Below are 26173 nucleotides of genomic sequence, written 5' to 3' on the forward strand. Positions count from 1 at the left end.
GGAGCAGCAGCAGCAGGAGACTGAAGCCAGGGCAGCAGCTTGCCGCCTCGGGTGGGTGGATGCAGCCAGAAAGGGCCACTCGTGTCCCTGGCAAAGCACCTCCAGCGTCTCCCCGTTTTCTCTCCAGTGGACGCGCAAGGCCCCCTACAGCTAGGGGAGGCAAGTGGATGGGCCTCATCTGCATATGTGGGCTCTAGAGGAAGAGTGCACCCTGGGAGACAAGGGGACACTTGGAGCGGGAAGTGCTCACGGGGGAGAAGTGCCTACAAGAGGCAGGAAGGGAGGGAGGCCACATCATGCCTCTCCATAGCCAGGCCTCTGGATGATGGGGCAGAAGCGGCCGTCACCCTAAGCTTCCTAGAAGTCCCAGCTGGGCCCCATGCTACCTAATATCTCGCCTGATCGAGCCTGGTCGAGCACTGGTCGAGCCTTCAGCCAAGGGACACAGGAGCCAAGGGGTCTGGCCTCGAGCCTTCAACCGAGGGACCCAGGAGCCCAGGGTCTGGCCTCAGTGCTTCCCAAGTCGGCCTTCAGCTGAAGCCTGCCTGGGCTGGGAGCCTCAGCTGCTGTTCCTGGGTGTGCTTCTTTCCTGCATGTGAAGGCCACCAGCGGCGAAGGTTGCCCTCCGCCTTCCAAGGAGTCGAGGGGATAGAAGCAGGAAAATTGTGTGTGTGTTTATTTCTTCTTTTTTAGAGATTCTTTCTATTTTTGTAAGGAACTGACGACTGGGTGAGTGCTAGTGTGGCTTGAGGTGAATTTACGGGCAGCTTCTTTGCAAACTTTTGCCAAACCAACTTGGAGCAGCACTGGGGTAGAGAGTCAGCCTTCCGCTGATGCCTGCCTAGGCGTGGCTGGGCTGGGGGCCTCAGCTGCTGTTACTGGGCCTGCTTCTTTCCTGGTCTTGTAGGCCGCCAGCCAGAGAAGGTAAGGGCTTCAACCAACATCGCCCTCTGCCTTCCAAAGAGTCGAGGAGACCGCAGCAGGAAAATTGTGTGTGTGTTTATTTCTTCTTTTTTTAGAGGTGCTTTCTATTTTTGTAAGGAACCGACGCCTGGGTGAGTGCTAGTGTGGCGTGAGTTACATTTACAGGCATCTTCTTTGCAAACTTTTGCCAAACCAACTTGGACCAGCACTGGGGTAGAGAGTCAGCCTTCAGCTGATGGCTGCCTGGGCTGGGCTGGGCTGGTCTGGGGGCCTCAGCTGCTGTTACTGGGCATGCTTCTTTCCTAGACTTGTAGGCCACCAGCCGGAGAAGGTAAGGGCCTCAACCAACATCGCCCTCTGCCTTTCAAAGAGTCGAGGAGACCCCAGCAGGAAAATTGTGTGTGTGTTTATTTCTTCTTTTTTAGAGGTGCTTTCTATTTTTGTAAGGAACCGACGCCTGGGTGAGTGCTAGTGTGGCGTGAGTTAAATTTACAGGCATCTTCTTTGCAAACTTTTGCCAAACCAATTTGGGGCAGCAGTGGGGTAGAGAGTCAGCCTTAAGCTGATGCCTGCCTGGGCTGGGCTGGGCTGGGGGCCTCAGCTGCTGTTACTGGGCCTGCTTCTTTCCTGGACTTGTAGGCCGCCAGCCCGAGAAGGTAAGGCCTCAACCAACATCGCCCTCTGCCTTCCAAAGAGTCGAGGAGACCCCAGCAGGAAAATTGTGTGTGTGTTTATTTCCATCTTTCTTTCCGAGTTTTTTTTTAAAGTTTTGTAAGGAACGGATGCTTGGGTGAGTGAGTGCAAGTGTGGCTTGGCCTGAATTTACAGACACTTTCTTTGCAAACATGAGTAGGCAAGTGGGTATTTCAAAAGTGGGTGCATGGAGCCGCTCGTTGCTTTTCCAAGCTGGCAGCTGTGGCTCCTGAGCTTGAGGCAAAAAGAAGGGCAGAAGCACACTGCAGAGGACAGCGTTCAGCCTTGCAAGAGGGCAGTGGACGTCGGAGGAGCCGACACAGCACAAGAGGCTCGGAATCGGCGCACTCTTCGCCTACGGCCATACCACCCTGAATGCGCCCGATCTCGTCCGATCTCGGAAGCTAAGCAGGGTCGGGCCTGGTTAGTACTTGGATGGGAGACCGCCTGGGAATACCAGGTGCTGTAGGCATTTTGCTACTCTGTGCCCGATAGGCGGCGTTCGTCTTCCCCGTCTTGAACTACATTTTTCCTCCATTCCGCTTTTAATTTTAACAAACACGGCGCGTGAAAAAGGCACAGGGGCAGACAGCAGCCCTCGCTCCAATGCAGAGCCCCGTCAGAGGCGGACACGTTGTCGCCAAACTAACTTGGAGCAGCAGGAGACTGAAGCCAGGGCAGCAGCTCGCCGCCTCGGGTGGGTGGATGCAGCCAGAAAGGGCCACTCGTGTCCCTGGCAAAGCACCTCCAGCGTCTCCCCGTTTTCTCTCCAGTGGACGCGCAAGGCCCCCTACAGCTAGGGGAGGCAAGTGGATGGGCCTCATCTGCATATGTGGGCTCTAGAGGAAGAGTGCACCCTGGGAGACAAGGGGACACTTGGAGCGGGAAGTGCTCACGGGGGAGAAGTGCCTACAAGAGGCAGGAAGGGAGGGAGGCCACATCATGCCTCTCCATAGCCAGGCCTCTGGATGATGGGGCAGAAGCGGCCGTCACCCTAAGCTTCCTAGAAGTCCCAGCTGGGCCCCATGCTACCTAATATCTCGCCTGATCGAGCCTGGTCGAGCACTGGTCGAGCCTTCAGCCAAGGGACACAGGAGCCAAGGGGTCTGGCCTCGAGCCTTCAACCGAGGGACCCAGGAGCCCAGGGTCTGGCCTCAGTGCTTCCCAAGTCGGCCTTCAGCTGAAGCCTGCCTGGGCTGGGAGCCTCAGCTGCTGTTCCTGGGTGTGCTTCTTTCCTGCATGTGAAGGCCACCAGCGGCGAAGGTTGCCCTCCGCCTTCCAAGGAGTCGAGGGGATAGAAGCAGGAAAATTGTGTGTGTGTTTATTTCTTCTTTTTTAGAGATTCTTTCTATTTTTGTAAGGAACTGACGCCTGGGTGAGTGCTAGTGTGGCTTGAGGTGAATTTACGGGCAGCTTCTTTGCAAACTTTTGCCAAACCAACTTGGAGCAGCACTGGGGTAGAGAGTCAGCCTTCCGCTGATGCCTGCCTAGGCGTGGCTGGGCTGGGGGCCTCAGCTGCTGTTACTGGGCCTGCTTCTTTCCTGGTCTTGTAGGCCGCCAGCCAGAGAAGGTAAGGGCTTCAACCAACATCGCCCTCTGCCTTCCAAAGAGTCGAGGAGACCGCAGCAGGAAAATTGTGTGTGTGTTTATTTCTTCTTTTTTTAGAGGTGCTTTCTATTTTTGTAAGGAACCGACGCCTGGGTGAGTGCTAGTGTGGCGTGAGTTACATTTACAGGCATCTTCTTTGCAAACTTTTGCCAAACCAACTTGGACCAGCACTGGGGTAGAGAGTCAGCCTTCAGCTGATGGCTGCCTGGGCTGGGCTGGGCTGGTCTGGGGGCCTCAGCTGCTGTTACTGGGCATGCTTCTTTCCTGGACTTGTAGGCCACCAGCCGGAGAAGGTAAGGGCCTCAACCAACATCGCCCTCTGCCTTTCAAAGAGTCGAGGAGACCCCAGCAGGAAAATTGTGTGTGTGTTTATTTCTTCTTTTTTAGAGGTGCTTTCTATTTTTGTAAGGAACCGACGCCTGGGTGAGTGCTAGTGTGGCGTGAGTTAAATTTACAGGCATCTTCTTTGCAAACTTTTGCCAAACCAATTTGGGGCAGCAGTGGGGTAGAGAGTCAGCCTTAAGCTGATGCCTGCCTGGGCTGGGCTGGGCTGGGGGCCTCAGCTGCTGTTACTGGGCCTGCTTCTTTCCTGGACTTGTAGGCCGCCAGCCCGAGAAGGTAAGGCCTCAACCAACATCGCCCTCTGCCTTCCAAAGAGTCGAGGAGACCCCAGCAGGAAAATTGTGTGTGTGTTTATTTCCATCTTTCTTTCCGAGTTTTTTTTTAAAGTTTTGTAAGGAACGGATGCTTGGGTGAGTGAGTGCAAGTGTGGCTTGGCCTGAATTTACAGACACTTTCTTTGCAAACATGAGTAGGCAAGTGGGTATTTCAAAAGTGGGTGCATGGAGCCGCTCGTTGCTTTTCCAAGCTGGCAGCTGTGGCTCCTGAGCTTGAGGCAAAAAGAAGGGCAGAAGCACACTGCAGAGGACAGCGTTCAGCCTTGCAAGAGGGCAGTGGACGTCGGAGGAGCCGACACAGCACAAGAGGCTCGGAATCGGCGCACTCTTCGCCTACGGCCATACCACCCTGAATGCGCCCGATCTCGTCCGATCTCGGAAGCTAAGCAGGGTCGGGCCTGGTTAGTACTTGGATGGGAGACCGCCTGGGAATACCAGGTGCTGTAGGCATTTTGCTACTCTGTGCCCGATAGGCGGCGTTCGTCTTCCCCGTCTTGAACTACATTTTTCCTCCATTCCGCTTTTAATTTTAACAAACACGGCGCGTGAAAAAGGCACAGGGGCAGACAGCAGCCCTCGCTCCAATGCAGAGCCCCGTCAGAGGCGGACACGTTGTCGCCAAACTAACTTGGAGCAGCAGGAGACTGAAGCCAGGGCAGCAGCTCGCCGCCTCGGGTGGGTGGATGCAGCCAGAAAGGGCCACTCGTGTCCCTGGCAAAGCACCTCCAGCGTCTCCCCGTTTTCTCTCCAGTGGACGCGCAAGGCCCCCTACAGCTAGGGGAGGCAAGTGGATGGGCCTCATCTGCATATGTGGGCTCTAGAGGAAGAGTGCACCCTGGGAGACAAGGGGACACTTGGAGCGGGAAGTGCTCACGGGGGAGAAGTGCCTACAAGAGGCAGGAAGGGAGGGAGGCCACATCATGCCTCTCCATAGCCAGGCCTCTGGATGATGGGGCAGAAGCGGCCGTCACCCTAAGCTTCCTAGAAGTCCCAGCTGGGCCCCATGCTACCTAATATCTCGCCTGATCGAGCCTGGTCGAGCACTGGTCGAGCCTTCAGCCAAGGGACACAGGAGCCAAGGGGTCTGGCCTCGAGCCTTCAACCGAGGGACCCAGGAGCCCAGGGTCTGGCCTCAGTGCTTCCCAAGTCGGCCTTCAGCTGAAGCCTGCCTGGGCTGGGAGCCTCAGCTGCTGTTCCTGGGTGTGCTTCTTTCCTGCATGTGAAGGCCACCAGCGGCGAAGGTTGCCCTCCGCCTTCCAAGGAGTCGAGGGGATAGAAGCAGGAAAATTGTGTGTGTGTTTATTTCTTCTTTTTTAGAGATTCTTTCTATTTTTGTAAGGAACTGACGCCTGGGTGAGTGCTAGTGTGGCTTGAGGTGAATTTACGGGCAGCTTCTTTGCAAACTTTTGCCAAACCAACTTGGAGCAGCACTGGGGTAGAGAGTCAGCCTTCCGCTGATGCCTGCCTAGGCGTGGCTGGGCTGGGGGCCTCAGCTGCTGTTACTGGGCCTGCTTCTTTCCTGGTCTTGTAGGCCGCCAGCCAGAGAAGGTAAGGGCTTCAACCAACATCGCCCTCTGCCTTCCAAAGAGTCGAGGAGACCGCAGCAGGAAAATTGTGTGTGTGTTTATTTCTTCTTTTTTTAGAGGTGCTTTCTATTTTTGTAAGGAACCGACGCCTGGGTGAGTGCTAGTGTGGCGTGAGTTACATTTACAGGCATCTTCTTTGCAAAATTTTGCCAAACCAACTTGGACCAGCACTGGGGTAGAGAGTCAGCCTTCAGCTGATGGCTGCCTGGGCTGGGCTGGGCTGGGGGCCTCAGCTGCTGTTACTGGGCCTGCTTCTTTCCTGGACTTGTAGGCCGCCAGCCCGAGAAGGTAAGGCCTCAACCAACATCGCCCTCTGCCTTCCAAAGAGTCGAGGGAATAGAAGCAGGAAAATTGTGTGTGTGTTTATTTCTTCTTTTTTAGAGATTCTTTCTATTTTTGTAAGGAACTGACGACTGGGTGAGTGCTAGTGTGGCTTGAGGTGAATTTACGGGCAGCTTCTTTGCAAACTTTTGCCAAACCAACTTGGAGCAGCACTGGGGTAGAGAGTCAGCCTTCCGCTGATGCCTGCCTAGGCGTGGCTGGGCTGGGGGCCTCAGCTGCTGTTACTGGGCCTGCTTCTTTCCTGGTCTTGTAGGCCGCCAGCCAGAGAAGGTAAGGGCTTCAACCAACATCGCCCTCTGCCTTCCAAAGAGTCGAGGAGACCGCAGCAGGAAAATTGTGTGTGTGTTTATTTCTTCTTTTTTTAGAGGTGCTTTCTATTTTTGTAAGGAACCGACGCCTGGGTGAGTGCTAGTGTGGCGTGAGTTACATTTACAGGCATCTTCTTTGCAAACTTTTGCCAAACCAACTTGGACCAGCACTGGGGTAGAGAGTCAGCCTTCAGCTGATGGCTGCCTGGGCTGGGCTGGGCTGGTCTGGGGGCCTCAGCTGCTGTTACTGGGCATGCTTCTTTCCTAGACTTGTAGGCCACCAGCCGGAGAAGGTAAGGGCCTCAACCAACATCGCCCTCTGCCTTTCAAAGAGTCGAGGAGACCCCAGCAGGAAAATTGTGTGTGTGTTTATTTCTTCTTTTTTAGAGGTGCTTTCTATTTTTGTAAGGAACCGACGCCTGGGTGAGTGCTAGTGTGGCGTGAGTTAAATTTACAGGCATCTTCTTTGCAAACTTTTGCCAAACCAATTTGGGGCAGCAGTGGGGTAGAGAGTCAGCCTTAAGCTGATGCCTGCCTGGGCTGGGCTGGGCTGGGGGCCTCAGCTGCTGTTACTGGGCCTGCTTCTTTCCTGGACTTGTAGGCCGCCAGCCCGAGAAGGTAAGGCCTCAACCAACATCGCCCTCTGCCTTCCAAAGAGTCGAGGAGACCCCAGCAGGAAAATTGTGTGTGTGTTTATTTCCATCTTTCTTTCCGAGTTTTTTTTTAAAGTTTTGTAAGGAACGGATGCTTGGGTGAGTGAGTGCAAGTGTGGCTTGGCCTGAATTTACAGACACTTTCTTTGCAAACATGAGTAGGCAAGTGGGTATTTCAAAAGTGGGTGCATGGAGCCGCTCGTTGCTTTTCCAAGCTGGCAGCTGTGGCTCCTGAGCTTGAGGCAAAAAGAAGGGCAGAAGCACACTGCAGAGGACAGCGTTCAGCCTTGCAAGAGGGCAGTGGACGTCGGAGGAGCCGACACAGCACAAGAGGCTCGGAATCGGCGCACTCTTCGCCTACGGCCATACCACCCTGAATGCGCCCGATCTCGTCCGATCTCGGAAGCTAAGCAGGGTCGGGCCTGGTTAGTACTTGGATGGGAGACCGCCTGGGAATACCAGGTGCTGTAGGCATTTTGCTACTCTGTGCCCGATAGGCGGCGTTCGTCTTCCCCGTCTTGAACTACATTTTTCCTCCATTCCGCTTTTAATTTTAACAAACACGGCGCGTGAAAAAGGCACAGGGGCAGACAGCAGCCCTCGCTCCAATGCAGAGCCCCGTCAGAGGCGGACACGTTGTCGCCAAACTAACTTGGAGCAGCAGGAGACTGAAGCCAGGGCAGCAGCTCGCCGCCTCGGGTGGGTGGATGCAGCCAGAAAGGGCCACTCGTGTCCCTGGCAAAGCACCTCCAGCGTCTCCCCGTTTTCTCTCCAGTGGACGCGCAAGGCCCCCTACAGCTAGGGGAGGCAAGTGGATGGGCCTCATCTGCATATGTGGGCTCTAGAGGAAGAGTGCACCCTGGGAGACAAGGGGACACTTGGAGCGGGAAGTGCTCACGGGGGAGAAGTGCCTACAAGAGGCAGGAAGGGAGGGAGGCCACATCATGCCTCTCCATAGCCAGGCCTCTGGATGATGGGGCAGAAGCGGCCGTCACCCTAAGCTTCCTAGAAGTCCCAGCTGGGCCCCATGCTACCTAATATCTCGCCTGATCGAGCCTGGTCGAGCACTGGTCGAGCCTTCAGCCAAGGGACACAGGAGCCAAGGGGTCTGGCCTCGAGCCTTCAACCGAGGGACCCAGGAGCCCAGGGTCTGGCCTCAGTGCTTCCCAAGTCGGCCTTCAGCTGAAGCCTGCCTGGGCTGGGAGCCTCAGCTGCTGTTCCTGGGTGTGCTTCTTTCCTGCATGTGAAGGCCACCAGCGGCGAAGGTTGCCCTCCGCCTTCCAAGGAGTCGAGGGGATAGAAGCAGGAAAATTGTGTGTGTGTTTATTTCTTCTTTTTTAGAGATTCTTTCTATTTTTGTAAGGAACTGACGCCTGGGTGAGTGCTAGTGTGGCTTGAGGTGAATTTACGGGCAGCTTCTTTGCAAACTTTTGCCAAACCAACTTGGAGCAGCACTGGGGTAGAGAGTCAGCCTTCCGCTGATGCCTGCCTAGGCGTGGCTGGGCTGGGGGCCTCAGCTGCTGTTACTGGGCCTGCTTCTTTCCTGGTCTTGTAGGCCGCCAGCCAGAGAAGGTAAGGGCTTCAACCAACATCGCCCTCTGCCTTCCAAAGAGTCGAGGAGACCGCAGCAGGAAAATTGTGTGTGTGTTTATTTCTTCTTTTTTTAGAGGTGCTTTCTATTTTTGTAAGGAACCGACGCCTGGGTGAGTGCTAGTGTGGCGTGAGTTACATTTACAGGCATCTTCTTTGCAAACTTTTGCCAAACCAACTTGGACCAGCACTGGGGTAGAGAGTCAGCCTTCAGCTGATGGCTGCCTGGGCTGGGCTGGGCTGGTCTGGGGGCCTCAGCTGCTGTTACTGGGCATGCTTCTTTCCTGGACTTGTAGGCCACCAGCCGGAGAAGGTAAGGGCCTCAACCAACATCGCCCTCTGCCTTTCAAAGAGTCGAGGAGACCCCAGCAGGAAAATTGTGTGTGTGTTTATTTCTTCTTTTTTAGAGGTGCTTTCTATTTTTGTAAGGAACCGACGCCTGGGTGAGTGCTAGTGTGGCGTGAGTTAAATTTACAGGCATCTTCTTTGCAAACTTTTGCCAAACCAATTTGGGGCAGCAGTGGGGTAGAGAGTCAGCCTTAAGCTGATGCCTGCCTGGGCTGGGCTGGGCTGGGGGCCTCAGCTGCTGTTACTGGGCCTGCTTCTTTCCTGGACTTGTAGGCCGCCAGCCCGAGAAGGTAAGGCCTCAACCAACATCGCCCTCTGCCTTCCAAAGAGTCGAGGAGACCCCAGCAGGAAAATTGTGTGTGTGTTTATTTCCATCTTTCTTTCCGAGTTTTTTTTTAAAGTTTTGTAAGGAACGGATGCTTGGGTGAGTGAGTGCAAGTGTGGCTTGGCCTGAATTTACAGACACTTTCTTTGCAAACATGAGTAGGCAAGTGGGTATTTCAAAAGTGGGTGCATGGAGCCGCTCGTTGCTTTTCCAAGCTGGCAGCTGTGGCTCCTGAGCTTGAGGCAAAAAGAAGGGCAGAAGCACACTGCAGAGGACAGCGTTCAGCCTTGCAAGAGGGCAGTGGACGTCGGAGGAGCCGACACAGCACAAGAGGCTCGGAATCGGCGCACTCTTCGCCTACGGCCATACCACCCTGAATGCGCCCGATCTCGTCCGATCTCGGAAGCTAAGCAGGGTCGGGCCTGGTTAGTACTTGGATGGGAGACCGCCTGGGAATACCAGGTGCTGTAGGCATTTTGCTACTCTGTGCCCGATAGGCGGCGTTCGTCTTCCCCGTCTTGAACTACATTTTTCCTCCATTCCGCTTTTAATTTTAACAAACACGGCGCGTGAAAAAGGCACAGGGGCAGACAGCAGCCCTCGCTCCAATGCAGAGCCCCGTCAGAGGCGGACACGTTGTCGCCAAACTAACTTGGAGCAGCAGGAGACTGAAGCCAGGGCAGCAGCTCGCCGCCTCGGGTGGGTGGATGCAGCCAGAAAGGGCCACTCGTGTCCCTGGCAAAGCACCTCCAGCGTCTCCCCGTTTTCTCTCCAGTGGACGCGCAAGGCCCCCTACAGCTAGGGGAGGCAAGTGGATGGGCCTCATCTGCATATGTGGGCTCTAGAGGAAGAGTGCACCCTGGGAGACAAGGGGACACTTGGAGCGGGAAGTGCTCACGGGGGAGAAGTGCCTACAAGAGGCAGGAAGGGAGGGAGGCCACATCATGCCTCTCCATAGCCAGGCCTCTGGATGATGGGGCAGAAGCGGCCGTCACCCTAAGCTTCCTAGAAGTCCCAGCTGGGCCCCATGCTACCTAATATCTCGCCTGATCGAGCCTGGTCGAGCACTGGTCGAGCCTTCAGCCAAGGGACACAGGAGCCAAGGGGTCTGGCCTCGAGCCTTCAACCGAGGGACCCAGGAGCCCAGGGTCTGGCCTCAGTGCTTCCCAAGTCGGCCTTCAGCTGAAGCCTGCCTGGGCTGGGAGCCTCAGCTGCTGTTCCTGGGTGTGCTTCTTTCCTGCATGTGAAGGCCACCAGCGGCGAAGGTTGCCCTCCGCCTTCCAAGGAGTCGAGGGGATAGAAGCAGGAAAATTGTGTGTGTGTTTATTTCTTCTTTTTTAGAGATTCTTTCTATTTTTGTAAGGAACTGACGCCTGGGTGAGTGCTAGTGTGGCTTGAGGTGAATTTACGGGCAGCTTCTTTGCAAACTTTTGCCAAACCAACTTGGAGCAGCACTGGGGTAGAGAGTCAGCCTTCCGCTGATGCCTGCCTAGGCGTGGCTGGGCTGGGGGCCTCAGCTGCTGTTACTGGGCCTGCTTCTTTCCTGGTCTTGTAGGCCGCCAGCCAGAGAAGGTAAGGGCTTCAACCAACATCGCCCTCTGCCTTCCAAAGAGTCGAGGAGACCGCAGCAGGAAAATTGTGTGTGTGTTTATTTCTTCTTTTTTTAGAGGTGCTTTCTATTTTTGTAAGGAACCGACGCCTGGGTGAGTGCTAGTGTGGCGTGAGTTACATTTACAGGCATCTTCTTTGCAAAATTTTGCCAAACCAACTTGGACCAGCACTGGGGTAGAGAGTCAGCCTTCAGCTGATGGCTGCCTGGGCTGGGCTGGGCTGGGGGCCTCAGCTGCTGTTACTGGGCCTGCTTCTTTCCTGGACTTGTAGGCCGCCAGCCCGAGAAGGTAAGGCCTCAACCAACATCGCCCTCTGCCTTCCAAAGAGTCGAGGGAATAGAAGCAGGAAAATTGTGTGTGTGTTTATTTCTTCTTTTTTAGAGATTCTTTCTATTTTTGTAAGGAACTGACGACTGGGTGAGTGCTAGTGTGGCTTGAGGTGAATTTACGGGCAGCTTCTTTGCAAACTTTTGCCAAACCAACTTGGAGCAGCACTGGGGTAGAGAGTCAGCCTTCCGCTGATGCCTGCCTAGGCGTGGCTGGGCTGGGGGCCTCAGCTGCTGTTACTGGGCCTGCTTCTTTCCTGGTCTTGTAGGCCGCCAGCCAGAGAAGGTAAGGGCTTCAACCAACATCGCCCTCTGCCTTCCAAAGAGTCGAGGAGACCGCAGCAGGAAAATTGTGTGTGTGTTTATTTCTTCTTTTTTTAGAGGTGCTTTCTATTTTTGTAAGGAACCGACGCCTGGGTGAGTGCTAGTGTGGCGTGAGTTACATTTACAGGCATCTTCTTTGCAAACTTTTGCCAAACCAACTTGGACCAGCACTGGGGTAGAGAGTCAGCCTTCAGCTGATGGCTGCCTGGGCTGGGCTGGGCTGGTCTGGGGGCCTCAGCTGCTGTTACTGGGCATGCTTCTTTCCTGGACTTGTAGGCCACCAGCCGGAGAAGGTAAGGGCCTCAACCAACATCGCCCTCTGCCTTTCAAAGAGTCGAGGAGACCCCAGCAGGAAAATTGTGTGTGTGTTTATTTCTTCTTTTTTAGAGGTGCTTTCTATTTTTGTAAGGAACCGACGCCTGGGTGAGTGCTAGTGTGGCGTGAGTTAAATTTACAGGCATCTTCTTTGCAAACTTTTGCCAAACCAATTTGGGGCAGCAGTGGGGTAGAGAGTCAGCCTTAAGCTGATGCCTGCCTGGGCTGGGCTGGGCTGGGGGCCTCAGCTGCTGTTACTGGGCCTGCTTCTTTCCTGGACTTGTAGGCCGCCAGCCCGAGAAGGTAAGGCCTCAACCAACATCGCCCTCTGCCTTCCAAAGAGTCGAGGAGACCCCAGCAGGAAAATTGTGTGTGTGTTTATTTCCATCTTTCTTTCCGAGTTTTTTTTTAAAGTTTTGTAAGGAACGGATGCTTGGGTGAGTGAGTGCAAGTGTGGCTTGGCCTGAATTTACAGACACTTTCTTTGCAAACATGAGTAGGCAAGTGGGTATTTCAAAAGTGGGTGCATGGAGCCGCTCGTTGCTTTTCCAAGCTGGCAGCTGTGGCTCCTGAGCTTGAGGCAAAAAGAAGGGCAGAAGCACACTGCAGAGGACAGCGTTCAGCCTTGCAAGAGGGCAGTGGACGTCGGAGGAGCCGACACAGCACAAGAGGCTCGGAATCGGCGCACTCTTCGCCTACGGCCATACCACCCTGAATGCGCCCGATCTCGTCCGATCTCGGAAGCTAAGCAGGGTCGGGCCTGGTTAGTACTTGGATGGGAGACCGCCTGGGAATACCAGGTGCTGTAGGCATTTTGCTACTCTGTGCCCGATAGGCGGCGTTCGTCTTCCCCGTCTTGAACTACATTTTTCCTCCATTCCGCTTTTAATTTTAACAAACACGGCGCGTGAAAAAGGCACAGGGGCAGACAGCAGCCCTCGCTCCAATGCAGAGCCCCGTCAGAGGCGGACACGTTGTCGCCAAACTAACTTGGAGCAGCAGGAGACTGAAGCCAGGGCAGCAGCTCGCCGCCTCGGGTGGGTGGATGCAGCCAGAAAGGGCCACTCGTGTCCCTGGCAAAGCACCTCCAGCGTCTCCCCGTTTTCTCTCCAGTGGACGCGCAAGGCCCCCTACAGCTAGGGGAGGCAAGTGGATGGGCCTCATCTGCATATGTGGGCTCTAGAGGAAGAGTGCACCCTGGGAGACAAGGGGACACTTGGAGCGGGAAGTGCTCACGGGGGAGAAGTGCCTACAAGAGGCAGGAAGGGAGGGAGGCCACATCATGCCTCTCCATAGCCAGGCCTCTGGATGATGGGGCAGAAGCGGCCATCACCCTAAGCTTCCTAGAAGTCCCAGCTGGGCCCCATGCTACCTAATATCTCGCCTGATCGAGCCTGGTCGAGCACTGGTCGAGCCTTCAGCCAAGGGACACAGGAGCCAAGGGGTCTGGCCTCGAGCCTTCAACCGAGGGACCCAGGAGCCCAGGGTCTGGCCTCAGTGCTTCCCAAGTCGGCCTTCAGCTGAAGCCTGCCTGGGCTGGGAGCCTCAGCTGCTGTTCCTGGGTGTGCTTCTTTCCTGCATGTGAAGGCCACCAGCGGCGAAGGTTGCCCTCCGCCTTCCAAGGAGTCGAGGGGATAGAAGCAGGAAAATTGTGTGTGTGTTTATTTCTTCTTTTTTAGAGATTCTTTCTATTTTTGTAAGGAACTGACGCCTGGGTGAGTGCTAGTGTGGCTTGAGGTGAATTTACGGGCAGCTTCTTTGCAAACTTTTGCCAAACCAACTTGGAGCAGCACTGGGGTAGAGAGTCAGCCTTCCGCTGATGCCTGCCTAGGCGTGGCTGGGCTGGGGGCCTCAGCTGCTGTTACTGGGCCTGCTTCTTTCCTGGTCTTGTAGGCCGCCAGCCAGAGAAGGTAAGGGCTTCAACCAACATCGCCCTCTGCCTTCCAAAGAGTCGAGGAGACCGCAGCAGGAAAATTGTGTGTGTGTTTATTTCTTCTTTTTTTAGAGGTGCTTTCTATTTTTGTAAGGAACCGACGCCTGGGTGAGTGCTAGTGTGGCGTGAGTTACATTTACAGGCATCTTCTTTGCAAAATTTTGCCAAACCAACTTGGACCAGCACTGGGGTAGAGAGTCAGCCTTCAGCTGATGGCTGCCTGGGCTGGGCTGGGCTGGGGGCCTCAGCTGCTGTTACTGGGCCTGCTTCTTTCCTGGACTTGTAGGCCGCCAGCCCGAGAAGGTAAGGCCTCAACCAACATCGCCCTCTGCCTTCCAAAGAGTCGAGGGAATAGAAGCAGGAAAATTGTGTGTGTGTTTATTTCTTCTTTTTTAGAGATTCTTTCTATTTTTGTAAGGAACTGACGACTGGGTGAGTGCTAGTGTGGCTTGAGGTGAATTTACGGGCAGCTTCTTTGCAAACTTTTGCCAAACCAACTTGGAGCAGCACTGGGGTAGAGAGTCAGCCTTCCGCTGATGCCTGCCTAGGCGTGGCTGGGCTGGGGGCCTCAGCTGCTGTTACTGGGCCTGCTTCTTTCCTGGTCTTGTAGGCCGCCAGCCAGAGAAGGTAAGGGCTTCAACCAACATCGCCCTCTGCCTTCCAAAGAGTCGAGGAGACCGCAGCAGGAAAATTGTGTGTGTGTTTATTTCTTCTTTTTTTAGAGGTGCTTTCTATTTTTGTAAGGAACCGACGCCTGGGTGAGTGCTAGTGTGGCGTGAGTTACATTTACAGGCATCTTCTTTGCAAACTTTTGCCAAACCAACTTGGACCAGCACTGGGGTAGAGAGTCAGCCTTCAGCTGATGGCTGCCTGGGCTGGGCTGGGCTGGTCTGGGGGCCTCAGCTGCTGTTACTGGGCATGCTTCTTTCCTGGACTTGTAGGCCACCAGCCGGAGAAGGTAAGGGCCTCAACCAACATCGCCCTCTGCCTTTCAAAGAGTCGAGGAGACCCCAGCAGGAAAATTGTGTGTGTGTTTATTTCTTCTTTTTTAGAGGTGCTTTCTATTTTTGTAAGGAACCGACGCCTGGGTGAGTGCTAGTGTGGCGTGAGTTAAATTTACAGGCATCTTCTTTGCAAACTTTTGCCAAACCAATTTGGGGCAGCAGTGGGGTAGAGAGTCAGCCTTAAGCTGATGCCTGCCTGGGCTGGGCTGGGCTGGGGGCCTCAGCTGCTGTTACTGGGCCTGCTTCTTTCCTGGACTTGTAGGCCGCCAGCCCGAGAAGGTAAGGCCTCAACCAACATCGCCCTCTGCCTTCCAAAGAGTCGAGGAGACCCCAGCAGGAAAATTGTGTGTGTGTTTATTTCCATCTTTCTTTCCGAGTTTTTTTTTAAAGTTTTGTAAGGAACGGATGCTTGGGTGAGTGAGTGCAAGTGTGGCTTGGCCTGAATTTACAGACACTTTCTTTGCAAACATGAGTAGGCAAGTGGGTATTTCAAAAGTGGGTGCATGGAGCCGCTCGTTGCTTTTCCAAGCTGGCAGCTGTGGCTCCTGAGCTTGAGGCAAAAAGAAGGGCAGAAGCACACTGCAGAGGACAGCGTTCAGCCTTGCAAGAGGGCAGTGGACGTCGGAGGAGCCGACACAGCACAAGAGGCTCGGAATCGGCGCACTCTTCGCCTACGGCCATACCACCCTGAATGCGCCCGATCTCGTCCGATCTCGGAAGCTAAGCAGGGTCGGGCCTGGTTAGTACTTGGATGGGAGACCGCCTGGGAATACCAGGTGCTGTAGGCATTTTGCTACTCTGTGCCCGATAGGCGGCGTTCGTCTTCCCCGTCTTGAACTACATTTTTCCTCCATTCCGCTTTTAATTTTAACAAACACGGCGCGTGAAAAAGGCACAGGGGCAGACAGCAGCCCTCGCTCCAATGCAGAGCCCCGTCAGAGGCGGACACGTTGTCGCCAAACTAACTTGGAGCAGCAGGAGACTGAAGCCAGGGCAGCAGCTCGCCGCCTCGGGTGGGTGGATGCAGCCAGAAAGGGCCACTCGTGTCCCTGGCAAAGCACCTCCAGCGTCTCCCCGTTTTCTCTCCAGTGGACGCGCAAGGCCCCCTACAGCTAGGGGAGGCAAGTGGATGGGCCTCATCTGCATATGTGGGCTCTAGAGGAAGAGTGCACCCTGGGAGACAAGGGGACACTTGGAGCGGGAAGTGCTCACGGGGGAGAAGTGCCTACAAGAGGCAGGAAGGGAGGGAGGCCACATCATGCCTCTCCATAGCCAGGCCTCTGGATGATGGGGCAGAAGCGGCCATCACCCTAAGCTTCCTAGAAGTCCCAGCTGGGCCCCATGCTACCTAATATCTCGCCTGATCGAGCCTGGTCGAGCACTGGTCGAGCCTTCAGCCAAGGGACACAGGAGCCAAGGGGTCTGGCCTCGAGCCTTCAACCGAGGGACCCAGGAGCCCAGGGTCTGGCCTCAGTGCTTCCCAAGTCGGCCTTCAGCTGAAGCCTGCCTGGGCTGGGAGCCTCAGCTGCTGTTCCTGGGTGTGCTTCTTTCCTGCATGTGAAGGCCACCAGCGGCGAAGGTTGCCCTCCGCCTTCCAAGGAGTCGAGGGGATAGAAGCAGGAAAATTGTGTGTGTGTTTATTTCTTCTTTTTTAGAGATTCTTTCTATTTTTGTAAGGAACTGACGCCTGGGTGAGTGCTAGTGTGGCTTGAGGTGAATTTACGGGCAGCTTCTTTGCAAACTTTTGCCAAACCAACTTGGAGCAGCACTGGGGTAGAGAGTCAGCCTTCCGCTGATGCCTGCCTAGGCGTGGCTGGGCTGGGGGCCTCAGCTGCTGTTACTGGGCCTGCTTCTTTCCTGGTCTTGTAGGCCGCCAGCCAGAGAAGGTAAGGGCTTCAACCAACATCGCCCTCTGCCTTCCAAAGAGTCGAGGAGACCGCAGCAGGAAAATTGTGTGTGTGTTTATTTCTTCTTTTTTTAGAGGTGCTTTCTATTTTTGTAAGGAACCGACGCCTGGGTGAGTGCTAGTGTGGCGTGAGTTACATTTACAGGCATCTTCTTTGCAAAATTTTGCCAAACCAACTTGGACCAGCACTGGGGTAGAGAGTCAGCCTTCAGCTGATGGCTGCCTGGGCTGGGCTGGGCTGGGGGCCTCAGCTGCTGTTACTGGGCCTGCTTCTTTCCTGGACTTGTAGGCCGCCAGCCCGAGAAGGTAAGGCCTCAACCAACATCGCCCTCTGCCTTCCAAAGAGTCGAGGGAATAGAAGCAGGAAAATTGTGTGTGTGTTTATTTCTTCTTTTTTAGAGATTCTTTCTATTTTTGTAAGGAACTGACGACTGGGTGAGTGCTAGTGTGGCTTGAGGTGAATTTACGGGCAGCTTCTTTGCAAACTTTTGCCAAACCAACTTGGAGCAGCACTGGGGTAGAGAGTCAGCCTTCCGCTGATGCCTGCCTAGGCGTGGCTGGGCTGGGGGCCTCAGCTGCTGTTACTGGGCCTGCTTCTTTCCTGGTCTTGTAGGCCGCCAGCCAGAGAAGGTAAGGGCTTCAACCAACATCGCCCTCTGCCTTCCAAAGAGTCGAGGAGACCGCAGCAGGAAAATTGTGTGTGTGTTTATTTCTTCTTTTTTTAGAGGTGCTTTCTATTTTTGTAAGGAACCGACGCCTGGGTGAGTGCTAGTGTGGCGTGAGTTACATTTACAGGCATCTTCTTTGCAAACTTTTGCCAAACCAACTTGGACCAGCACTGGGGTAGAGAGTCAGCCTTCAGCTGATGGCTGCCTGGGCTGGGCTGGGCTGGTCTGGGGGCCTCAGCTGCTGTTACTGGGCATGCTTCTTTCCTGGACTTGTAGGCCACCAGCCGGAGAAGGTAAGGGCCTCAACCAACATCGCCCTCTGCCTTTCAAAGAGTCGAGGAGACCCCAGCAGGAAAATTGTGTGTGTGTTTATTTCTTCTTTTTTAGAGGTGCTTTCTATTTTTGTAAGGAACCGACGCCTGGGTGAGTGCTAGTGTGGCGTGAGTTAAATTTACAGGCATCTTCTTTGCAAACTTTTGCCAAACCAATTTGGGGCAGCAGTGGGGTAGAGAGTCAGCCTTAAGCTGATGCCTGCCTGGGCTGGGCTGGGCTGGGGGCCTCAGCTGCTGTTACTGGGCCTGCTTCTTTCCTGGACTTGTAGGCCGCCAGCCCGAGAAGGTAAGGCCTCAACCAACATCGCCCTCTGCCTTCCAAAGAGTCGAGGAGACCCCAGCAGGAAAATTGTGTGTGTGTTTATTTCCATCTTTCTTTCCGAGTTTTTTTTTAAAGTTTTGTAAGGAACGGATGCTTGGGTGAGTGAGTGCAAGTGTGGCTTGGCCTGAATTTACAGACACTTTCTTTGCAAACATGAGTAGGCAAGTGGGTATTTCAAAAGTGGGTGCATGGAGCCGCTCGTTGCTTTTCCAAGCTGGCAGCTGTGGCTCCTGAGCTTGAGGCAAAAAGAAGGGCAGAAGCACACTGCAGAGGACAGCGTTCAGCCTTGCAAGAGGGCAGTGGACGTCGGAGGAGCCGACACAGCACAAGAGGCTCGGAATCGGCGCACTCTTCGCCTACGGCCATACCACCCTGAATGCGCCCGATCTCGTCCGATCTCGGAAGCTAAGCAGGGTCGGGCCTGGTTAGTACTTGGATGGGAGACCGCCTGGGAATACCAGGTGCTGTAGGCATTTTGCTACTCTGTGCCCGATAGGCGGCGTTCGTCTTCCCCGTCTTGAACTACATTTTTCCTCCATTCCGCTTTTAATTTTAACAAACACGGCGCGTGAAAAAGGCACAGGGGCAGACAGCAGCCCTCGCTCCAATGCAGAGCCCCGTCAGAGGCGGACACGTTGTCGCCAAACTAACTTGGAGCAGCAGGAGACTGAAGCCAGGGCAGCAGCTCGCCGCCTCGGGTGGGTGGATGCAGCCAGAAAGGGCCACTCGTGTCCCTGGCAAAGCACCTCCAGCGTCTCCCCGTTTTCTCTCCAGTGGACGCGCAAGGCCCCCTACAGCTAGGGGAGGCAAGTGGATGGGCCTCATCTGCATATGTGGGCTCTAGAGGAAGAGTGCACCCTGGGAGACAAGGGGACACTTGGAGCGGGAAGTGCTCACGGGGGAGAAGTGCCTACAAGAGGCAGGAAGGGAGGGAGGCCACATCATGCCTCTCCATAGCCAGGCCTCTGGATGATGGGGCAGAAGCGGCCGTCACCCTAAGCTTCCTAGAAGTCCCAGCTGGGCCCCATGCTACCTAATATCTCGCCTGATCGAGCCTGGTCGAGCACTGGTCGAGCCTTCAGCCAAGGGACACAGGAGCCAAGGGGTCTGGCCTCGAGCCTTCAGCCGAGGGACCCAGGAGCCCAGGGTCTGGCCTCAGTGCTTCCCAAGTCGGCCTTCAGCTGAAGCCTGCCTGGGCTGGGAGCCTCAGCTGCTGTTCCTGGGTGTGCTTCTTTCCTGCATGTGAAGGCCACCAGCGGCGAAGGTTGCCCTCCGCCTTCTAAGGAGTCGAGGAGACCGCAGCAGGAAAATTGTGTGTGTGTTTATTTCTTCTTTTTTTAGAGGTGCTTTCTATTTTTGCAAGGAACTGACGCCTGGATGAGTGCTAGTGTGGCTTGAGGTAAATTCACGGGCAGCTTCTTTGCAAACTTTTGCCAAACCAACTTGGGGCAGCAGTGGGGTAGAGAGTCAGCCTTCTGCTGATGCCTGCCTAGGCGTGGCTGGGCTGGGGGCCTCAGCTGCTGTTACTGGGCCTGCTTCTTTCCTGGACTTGTAGGCCACCAGCCGGAGAAAGTAAGGGCCTCAACCAACATCGCCCTCTGCCTTCCAAAGAGTCGAGGAGTCCCCAGCAGGAAAATTGTGTGTGTGTTTATTTCTTCTTTTTTAGAGATGCTTTCTATTTTTGTAAGGAACCGACGCCTGGGTGAGTGCTAGTGTGGCTTGAGGTAAATTTACGGGCAGCTTCTTTGCAAACTTTTGCCAAAACAACTTGGGGCAGCACTGGGGTAGAGAGTCAGCCTTCCGCTGATGCCTGCCTAGGCGTGGCTGGGCTGGGGGCCTCAGTTGCTGTTACTGGGCCTGCTTCTTTCCTGGACTTGTAGGCCGCCAGCCTGAGAAGGTAAGGCCTCAACCAACATCGCCCTCTGCCTTCCAAAGAGTCGAGGAGACCGCAGCAGGAAAATTGTGTGTGTGTTTATTTCTTCTTTTTTTAGAGGTGCTTTCTATTTTTGTAAGGAACTGACGCCTGGGTGAGTGCTAGTGTGGCTTGAGGTAAATTCACGGGCAGCTTCTTTGCAAACTTTTGCCAAACCAACTTGGGGCAGCAGTGGGGTAGAGAGTCCGGCGGGCGAACGCGCCGGCGAAGCAGGCATGGCGAGCGCCGCCCCTTAGTGGGGGCGGTACAGGCCGCCCTTCCCCTCCCCCCACACACGTAAGGGAAATGCGCCGGGGGGGCGGATGATGACGGAAAGGGGCCCGCCCCCCCCTGGCAGGGCGCGAAAGCTTCGGGGCAGGGCGGGAAACCGGGGAGAAGCCGGGCATAAAAGCCCGTGCTGGTGTGAGCATTCACACATCCTCCCTCGGTTTCCCGTCTTGCCGGAGCTGCGTTCTTTTTTTTTTTTGGGCCGTCGAAGGTGGTGGACAGCGTCGTCGAATCTCGTCGGGATAGGAAGCAGCGGACGTGTCGAGGAGTTCCTGTGTTGCAGCGGTCGGTTCCAGATACAAACGCTGGAGGTAGGCAAGGGGGGATACATGTTCATTGGGTCGGGGGGAAACGGGGGAGTCGAGGTCGACAGGGGCCGCGGGCGGATGGGGGGGGGGGTAGGAGCATCCATTCGAAGGGGTGCAGCTCCGCTTAGGGAGCCGATGATATCGCGGGGCGTGGGCCTCTGAACGTCGTCCGTGTGCACCACAGGGGTGGCTAGTTTTGTAAAAATCAGAACTATGTTTACGCGATCGCTGCGAAATATGTGCTTTGGGCATGCTACATAACGTGATAGGATTGGGAAAATGCTAAGATGTAATATGTATCAGAGTCCAGCCAGTGTGGTTGGCAAGTGCCCGTGTGCCCCCTTCCTAGCCCGCCCCGTGCCAGAAAGAACACGTTCTTCTAACGGATAATTAATATCAATAATGACTATGGGGATCTATGGACTCACTGTGCGCCCCGTAATTTCATGTATGATATGTATGTAATATGTTTGGGAATGCATATTTCAAGGAGTCTCCGCGGCCGCAGTATGTGTTTGATTTGCCATAGGGCCGCCGTCCTCCGTGTGCCCCACAGGGGTGACTCGCGCAGTTTTGTTTGGAGAATCAATACCGTTGTTTTAAGCGTCTGCAGCTTTCGTTCGCGCCTGAATATTCCCGGGGACAGGCGAGATCACGCAAGTCTGCCACATGCCGCACTGGCGGGGTAGCGAGTGGGGGGCATGGGGGCTCCTCGTTTGCTGGGGCGCGAACACATTATCACCTCGGAGCCGATGAGTTACGCGCTGACGCAGGTTGTGCGACTACTGCTTAGAGAGTTACTCCATCTACTAACCCCCTCTCTCTAACCTCACTCCTTATTGTTCATGGCAGCCCGCGGTGACTAGGTCTGGCGCGACCTCTTATCCGCTGGGTCCGCCAGCCTCGCTACCCCATCCCGTCTGCAGCCGCAGCAGCTCCTGGATCTGTTAACATTTAGTTGTGCTTTTCAGCCTTTTAAAAACCGACTTTGCTTCTACCACGATCCAACCGGTTCACTGTGTGTGCCGTATCCCAGTCCCTTCCCTCATTGCCTCTACTGGCTTTCACTCACTACCCCATGCCCCTATGGAAGACGGCCATCTTGCCTTCCTGTTTAAGCCGCCTTCTCAGTGTTTTTTCACGGTCTCTGCCTTGGTCCGTGTTTCTGGCAGCGAGCGGGATGCAGTGTGTTTGGGGGTGGCTGCCGCGGGATGTGTTTGGGTGGCCCTGGGGCCGCCGTCCTCCGTGTGCCTCGCGGGGGTGGCGCGCGGTGGTTCGGAGGGTGGAGAGGTTGTTTTGGCGATGTCGGCCCTTGGGGGTGTGCGCGGTTTGGGTTGCCCCGGTCTGATTCGTATGTACCTTATGTACCGTACCGTATTCGTACCCTCCTGAAACGATGACAGCATTCCTGTGCGTTATGGATTTCATTAAACGAGAAGTCACCGGGGGAACCAGACTCCTTGTTATTAAATAGTGCTACCACATCACGTTATTGATTCCCCATGCAAGTATCTGGTCATTGTCGGCTTGGTTAGCTAGTCATTGCATTTTAATTATTTCTTCTGTTTAATTAGCACTCTATCTTCACAAAGAATTAAGAGTCTAAAGATGTTGGCGCTACTCATTCCTATGAGATTAGAAAAGCACCTACTTCTGCAGAAGAAAATTATGTTAAGCCATTATTCCAATCAATTACGCAGCCATCTTGGTTTATTATGACGGAAGGCCCAATTTCCAGTGAAACTGGGTTTAGAAGCAAAAACAAAGGTGATGGCTGGAAGGTTTAGACTGAATCTTAACCTCTGGGCCCGCGGGGACTTCTCCCTCGCGCTCGGACACGGCCTTGTCGGGGGGGGAGAGCCATTGTGGTGGCGAGGGACGACGCTCTGCATTGTGCTGTTGTGCATGTCGTGGGTTTTTCGCGGGCCTCCCTGGGAGGGGTGGGTGCCTTGTGGAGCCCAGTCCCAGCGGCAGCGTGCGCAGGAAGGGCGGCGGGGGAAGGAGGGGGGATTGCAGGGAAGAGGGTCAACGCGTGGGAAGGAGGGTGGAGAGCATGAGAAATAAAGGGGAGTAAGAAAAGGGAGGGAAAAAAAAAAAAAAAAAAAAAAAAAAAATTCTGTGTGGGGGGGCAGTGGTGGGCTAGTACAAGTTTTTGAAGGGAGGTCAGTGAGAGAGCGGGTTCAAGTTGGCGTTGGTGGTATTCCGCTGGGTTTCAGGTTGGGGCTAGTCACTGAGGGTATCCATCCTCAACATGGGTTAGGAAGGAGTCCCCAGTTTGCAAGGGGGCACACCATTAGGGAGATTTGAAGTTCTTCGGTGCAGAGTATCCCGCAACTTTGGTTTGTGCGTTGAATTCACCCGGAAAGGCGCTGGGGCTTGATGTTCGCAAATACACAGATGCGTCCTCGATTGGGGCCAATTCCTGCCTGGAAGTGGGCGGCCAGACTATGGATTGTGTTGGTTAAATTGACTTGTGCCCAACGCCTCGCCTTAGCATGGGCACACGTGGATAGGTGAAGACATGTATAGGACTGCTAGGAGGGAAGTGGGTCCAAACGTCTTGGGGCATATGTTCATAAATTGCGGGCATATATAGACATTGTTAGGACTGCTGGTAGGGAAGTGGTGTCAACTGGATCTTTCAGGCCGTCTTGCCGGAGCTGCGTTCTTCGTTAGCTCGCTCTATTCTCTGTGTTCGAGCGGCTGTTTGGTGTCTGGGTTTCCCGCGGTTCGGGTGGAGGAGCGAGGAGTTCGCGGTTCCAGTGGAAGAGTGAGGAGTTCGGGAGTCGCTGGCGAAAGTTGCTGCCCGGAGATCGTTTGTCGCCACATGGTGGATTGCAGGTAAGCGCTCGAACGTCGGGCCGGTTGTGCGGGTCTCGTGTGGACGGGTTCATGGGGGGCGATAGTGGGGGGAAAGAGTTCTCGGGGTGGTGTGGCGCAGGCCCTCATAACGCAGAAGTTCGGGTGGGGATTGTGCGGTGGCCTCAACGCTAGTGCGCAGGTACTGTTGGGTAGTGAGCGAGGGCACCGTCCGAATCCCGCCCAGGGAGGATTATAAGACGGTGGATTTGGTAAGTATGGGGGGGGGAGGGAGAAGGGTCTGCTCGCTGGCCGCCGCGCCAGCTGGAGCGGACCCGAGGAATACAATATTTTACGGGATCAATCTCCTTTTCTTTTAATTGTACGTCAGCATCAGCAGTGGCTGTATGCAGGCTTCAAAAAGGGGTTGTGCAGTGGAAGCAGCCTGCACTACAACAAGTGCCGAATCTTCTGCTCCCGACCACCTTGTGGATTGTGTGGTGGGGAGGAGCAGAACTGGGGCTGTCTGCCGTGTTACTTGTGTGCTTTGGGGCCGCCGAGTGCGGCGGTACCGATCGCGGTGGCGCGGGCAGCAAATCTGCTGGCTTGGCTGGCTTGGCTGGCTTGGGTGGGCGGGGGGTTCGTGGGTTCACGTTGGGCACCCTGACTTTGTGGTTAACTGGTACCGGGGCCGCCGTGCCTCGGGTGTCGACGAAGCAATTTTAAAAGCGATGGTGTGTTTTTCGTTTTAATTGGGGCCGCCGTGACGATCAGGGCCCCGTGCCTCGTTTGTTCAAGAAATGGGCTGTTACCACGACGGCATTGTTATGGCGTGATATGTTTACAGCATGGAAAAACTAAATAAAGCAGCTTTAACGAAAGCTGCTTTATTTAGAGTGAATTTTACGTTTGTTTAGCGCAGCCGCCAGTGGCGCAAGCGTTAAGGGCTTGGACTGGTAATGCGGGAGACCGGGGTTCGATTGCAAGGTGCGGAGTCTCGTGGGCATGCGCCTTTTCGTATGGCGCGCCGAAAATTTTGGTTTATATGATGGCCACTGTGCCTCGGGTGCCACAAAGTAATGTTTTGTTTTAAGCCCGTTGTACGGCTTGTCTGTTTACATTGGGGCCATCGCGAAGGCTTTCTGTGCGTCAGGGAGCGCCATGGCCTCATCGATGCTCGAGGCAGGTAATTCGGCGCACTTCTCACTCTGCATGGGGTCCTAGATAGAGGTGGGGACGAGAGGGGTGGGTTCACACAGTACCTGTCCCCTCCCGTCGAACGCGTGGTGAAGACGGACCTACAATTCCCAGAGTTCGCCTTTCAAGACTACAACCCCCGGCAGCCCCTCTGCCTCCCAGGAGGCTGCAGAGTCTCCGCCAGGCCCAGCTGGTAACACACCCCCTTCCACATAGAATGGTCCATTCTAAAACAGCCCCCCAACCGCTCAGAACAACCAATGACTCAATTACTCCCACTCGCCACACAGCCCTCAAATACGCCAACACCGGCCACGAGGTTACTAAAACGAAACATGACGGGATACTAGAGGGGTGCCATGCAACAGGGATGGGGGGGGCGTATCAATGTGCGAGGGGAGTAAAGGAGGGTGGTCAGCTGAGAATACCCCCCCGTGCAGAAGCCAAATGCGCCGTTCAGGACTACGTGTTACCAACGGCCACGAGGAATAATTATATAAAAAAAAAAAAAAAGTCCCCGGAGATAGCAGACGGGGGATTGGAACTGGGGTCCTCGGCGCTCCAAGACCAAGCACTTACCACTTGAGCCACTGGAGGCTGCTCTAATGCCAAAAACAAATAATCAGCTGTTGTGTGGCGCGGCGACCATCTGCTGAGCATAAAGTGAAGACATGGAAAAACATTGCTTGCAATGCATATTAACTAAGTAAAACGTGACGGCGAAATCTATTCCTTCCTCCCTAAATAGGGCCCGCTCAAGCTGACGCGGCGGTCGGCGAGCAGACCCGTTCGCCTACCCCCCAATACTTACCAGATCCGGCGTGGGTGGATGGTGATTAGGACAAGGCGGGAGCTGCTAGAACAAAGGGGAGAACTCGCGGCACCCTACCAGCCTCTCTGAACTACTTCTGAACGTCTCCCGCCGTCAGTGTAACCCGCGGGTGTGTCCTCTAGGGGGCGCTATTCTTTGGTTCGCAGATGGGTTTGCACTTTATGAATCCTGTACATTATAATAGTAAGTTACAGCAGAGCCCACAACTGTAGAGAGTTGCCCTATGGGTTGATAGACTATAGTAAGAATTCCCAGGAAACCTTTGCTCCAGCTGTCTGTCACATAGTCGCTGACATAGCAGTCATCTCTGCGCCTCAGCACAATCCTCTGCATAATTTTGCAATGTTTTTATACCAGTCAGCTCTGCTAGCAATTGAATATGAACCCAATTCTAGTCATTATTTGCATGTAATGTGATGCTCTTTTCAAGTATATGTTTGCACAGACTATGGTCTTCTGAAGGGCCTTGCAACCCACAGCTCTCCACAACCTCAAGACTACATTTGAGGCGCTAACTTCAGCGATGGTGGGGGAGGGGCACACTTATTGGTGTGGGGGCATCCAACTTCTTTACGCATTCTAATAAGACTGTTCTAGTGCAGCTTCAATGTTACAGGCAATTAACTCTCTCCTTTAAGTCTGAAAGCACCCACTCCAGGAGTGCTGTGAGGATGGGAGGTCTCCTGTCCCCCTCTCCATCATTCCAGACACCCCCCTTACATGCAAGTTCTAAGCCCCCGTCATGACTTTAATTGCCCTAAAAAAATAAAAAAAAAAAAAAAAAAAAAAAAAAAAAAAAAAATCAGGGAGTGCCCTGTGGAAGCAAGCTGGGTGTGGGGGAACTCTCTGCCGCCGGCAGCCAGCAGAGAGTCTTGGAGGAATCACAGGCCAATCCCTGAAACAAAGCACTGCTAGCAGACCCACAGGGGAACGAGCAGCCAAGAGTTTAGATGCACGGCGCCCCAAGAGCAATAGGCTTGGGGGAGGCCCTGGGAAAAAAGGGGAGGGATGTAGGGGACTTGGGAGGCAATTCCAAGACCCAA

At 54.6% G+C, this 26173-nt stretch overlaps 7 non-coding genes across 7 annotated transcripts; all 7 read left to right on the forward strand.

Annotated features, from left to right (window-relative positions):
* Positions 1-1970: 1970 nt before the first annotated feature.
* On the forward strand, positions 1971-2089 carry LOC138558758 (5S ribosomal RNA). The gene has a single exon (XR_011298878.1). It is a non-coding gene; the product is annotated as a 5S ribosomal RNA (ribosomal RNA).
* A 2144-nt stretch (positions 2090-4233) lies between these two features.
* LOC138558769 (5S ribosomal RNA) lies at positions 4234-4352 on the forward strand. The gene has a single exon (XR_011298889.1). It is a non-coding gene; the product is annotated as a 5S ribosomal RNA (ribosomal RNA).
* A 2794-nt stretch (positions 4353-7146) lies between these two features.
* Positions 7147-7265, forward strand: LOC138558781 (5S ribosomal RNA). Its single transcript, XR_011298900.1, has one exon. It is a non-coding gene; the product is annotated as a 5S ribosomal RNA (ribosomal RNA).
* Positions 7266-9409: 2144 nt separating this feature from the next.
* Positions 9410-9528, forward strand: LOC138558792 (5S ribosomal RNA). Its single transcript, XR_011298911.1, has one exon. It is a non-coding gene; the product is annotated as a 5S ribosomal RNA (ribosomal RNA).
* A 2794-nt stretch (positions 9529-12322) lies between these two features.
* On the forward strand, positions 12323-12441 carry LOC138558803 (5S ribosomal RNA). The gene has a single exon (XR_011298922.1). It is a non-coding gene; the product is annotated as a 5S ribosomal RNA (ribosomal RNA).
* A 2794-nt stretch (positions 12442-15235) lies between these two features.
* Positions 15236-15354, forward strand: LOC138558814 (5S ribosomal RNA). Its single transcript, XR_011298933.1, has one exon. It is a non-coding gene; the product is annotated as a 5S ribosomal RNA (ribosomal RNA).
* A 2794-nt stretch (positions 15355-18148) lies between these two features.
* Positions 18149-18267, forward strand: LOC138558825 (5S ribosomal RNA). The gene has a single exon (XR_011298944.1). It is a non-coding gene; the product is annotated as a 5S ribosomal RNA (ribosomal RNA).
* Positions 18268-26173: the final 7906 nt, after the last annotated feature.

This window comes from Ambystoma mexicanum, unplaced genomic scaffold, assembly GCF_040938575.1.
Source record: "Ambystoma mexicanum isolate Mex_15411 unplaced genomic scaffold, UKY_AmexF1_1 Mex_scaf34, whole genome shotgun sequence".
Taxonomy (NCBI): domain Eukaryota; kingdom Metazoa; phylum Chordata; class Amphibia; order Caudata; family Ambystomatidae; genus Ambystoma; species Ambystoma mexicanum.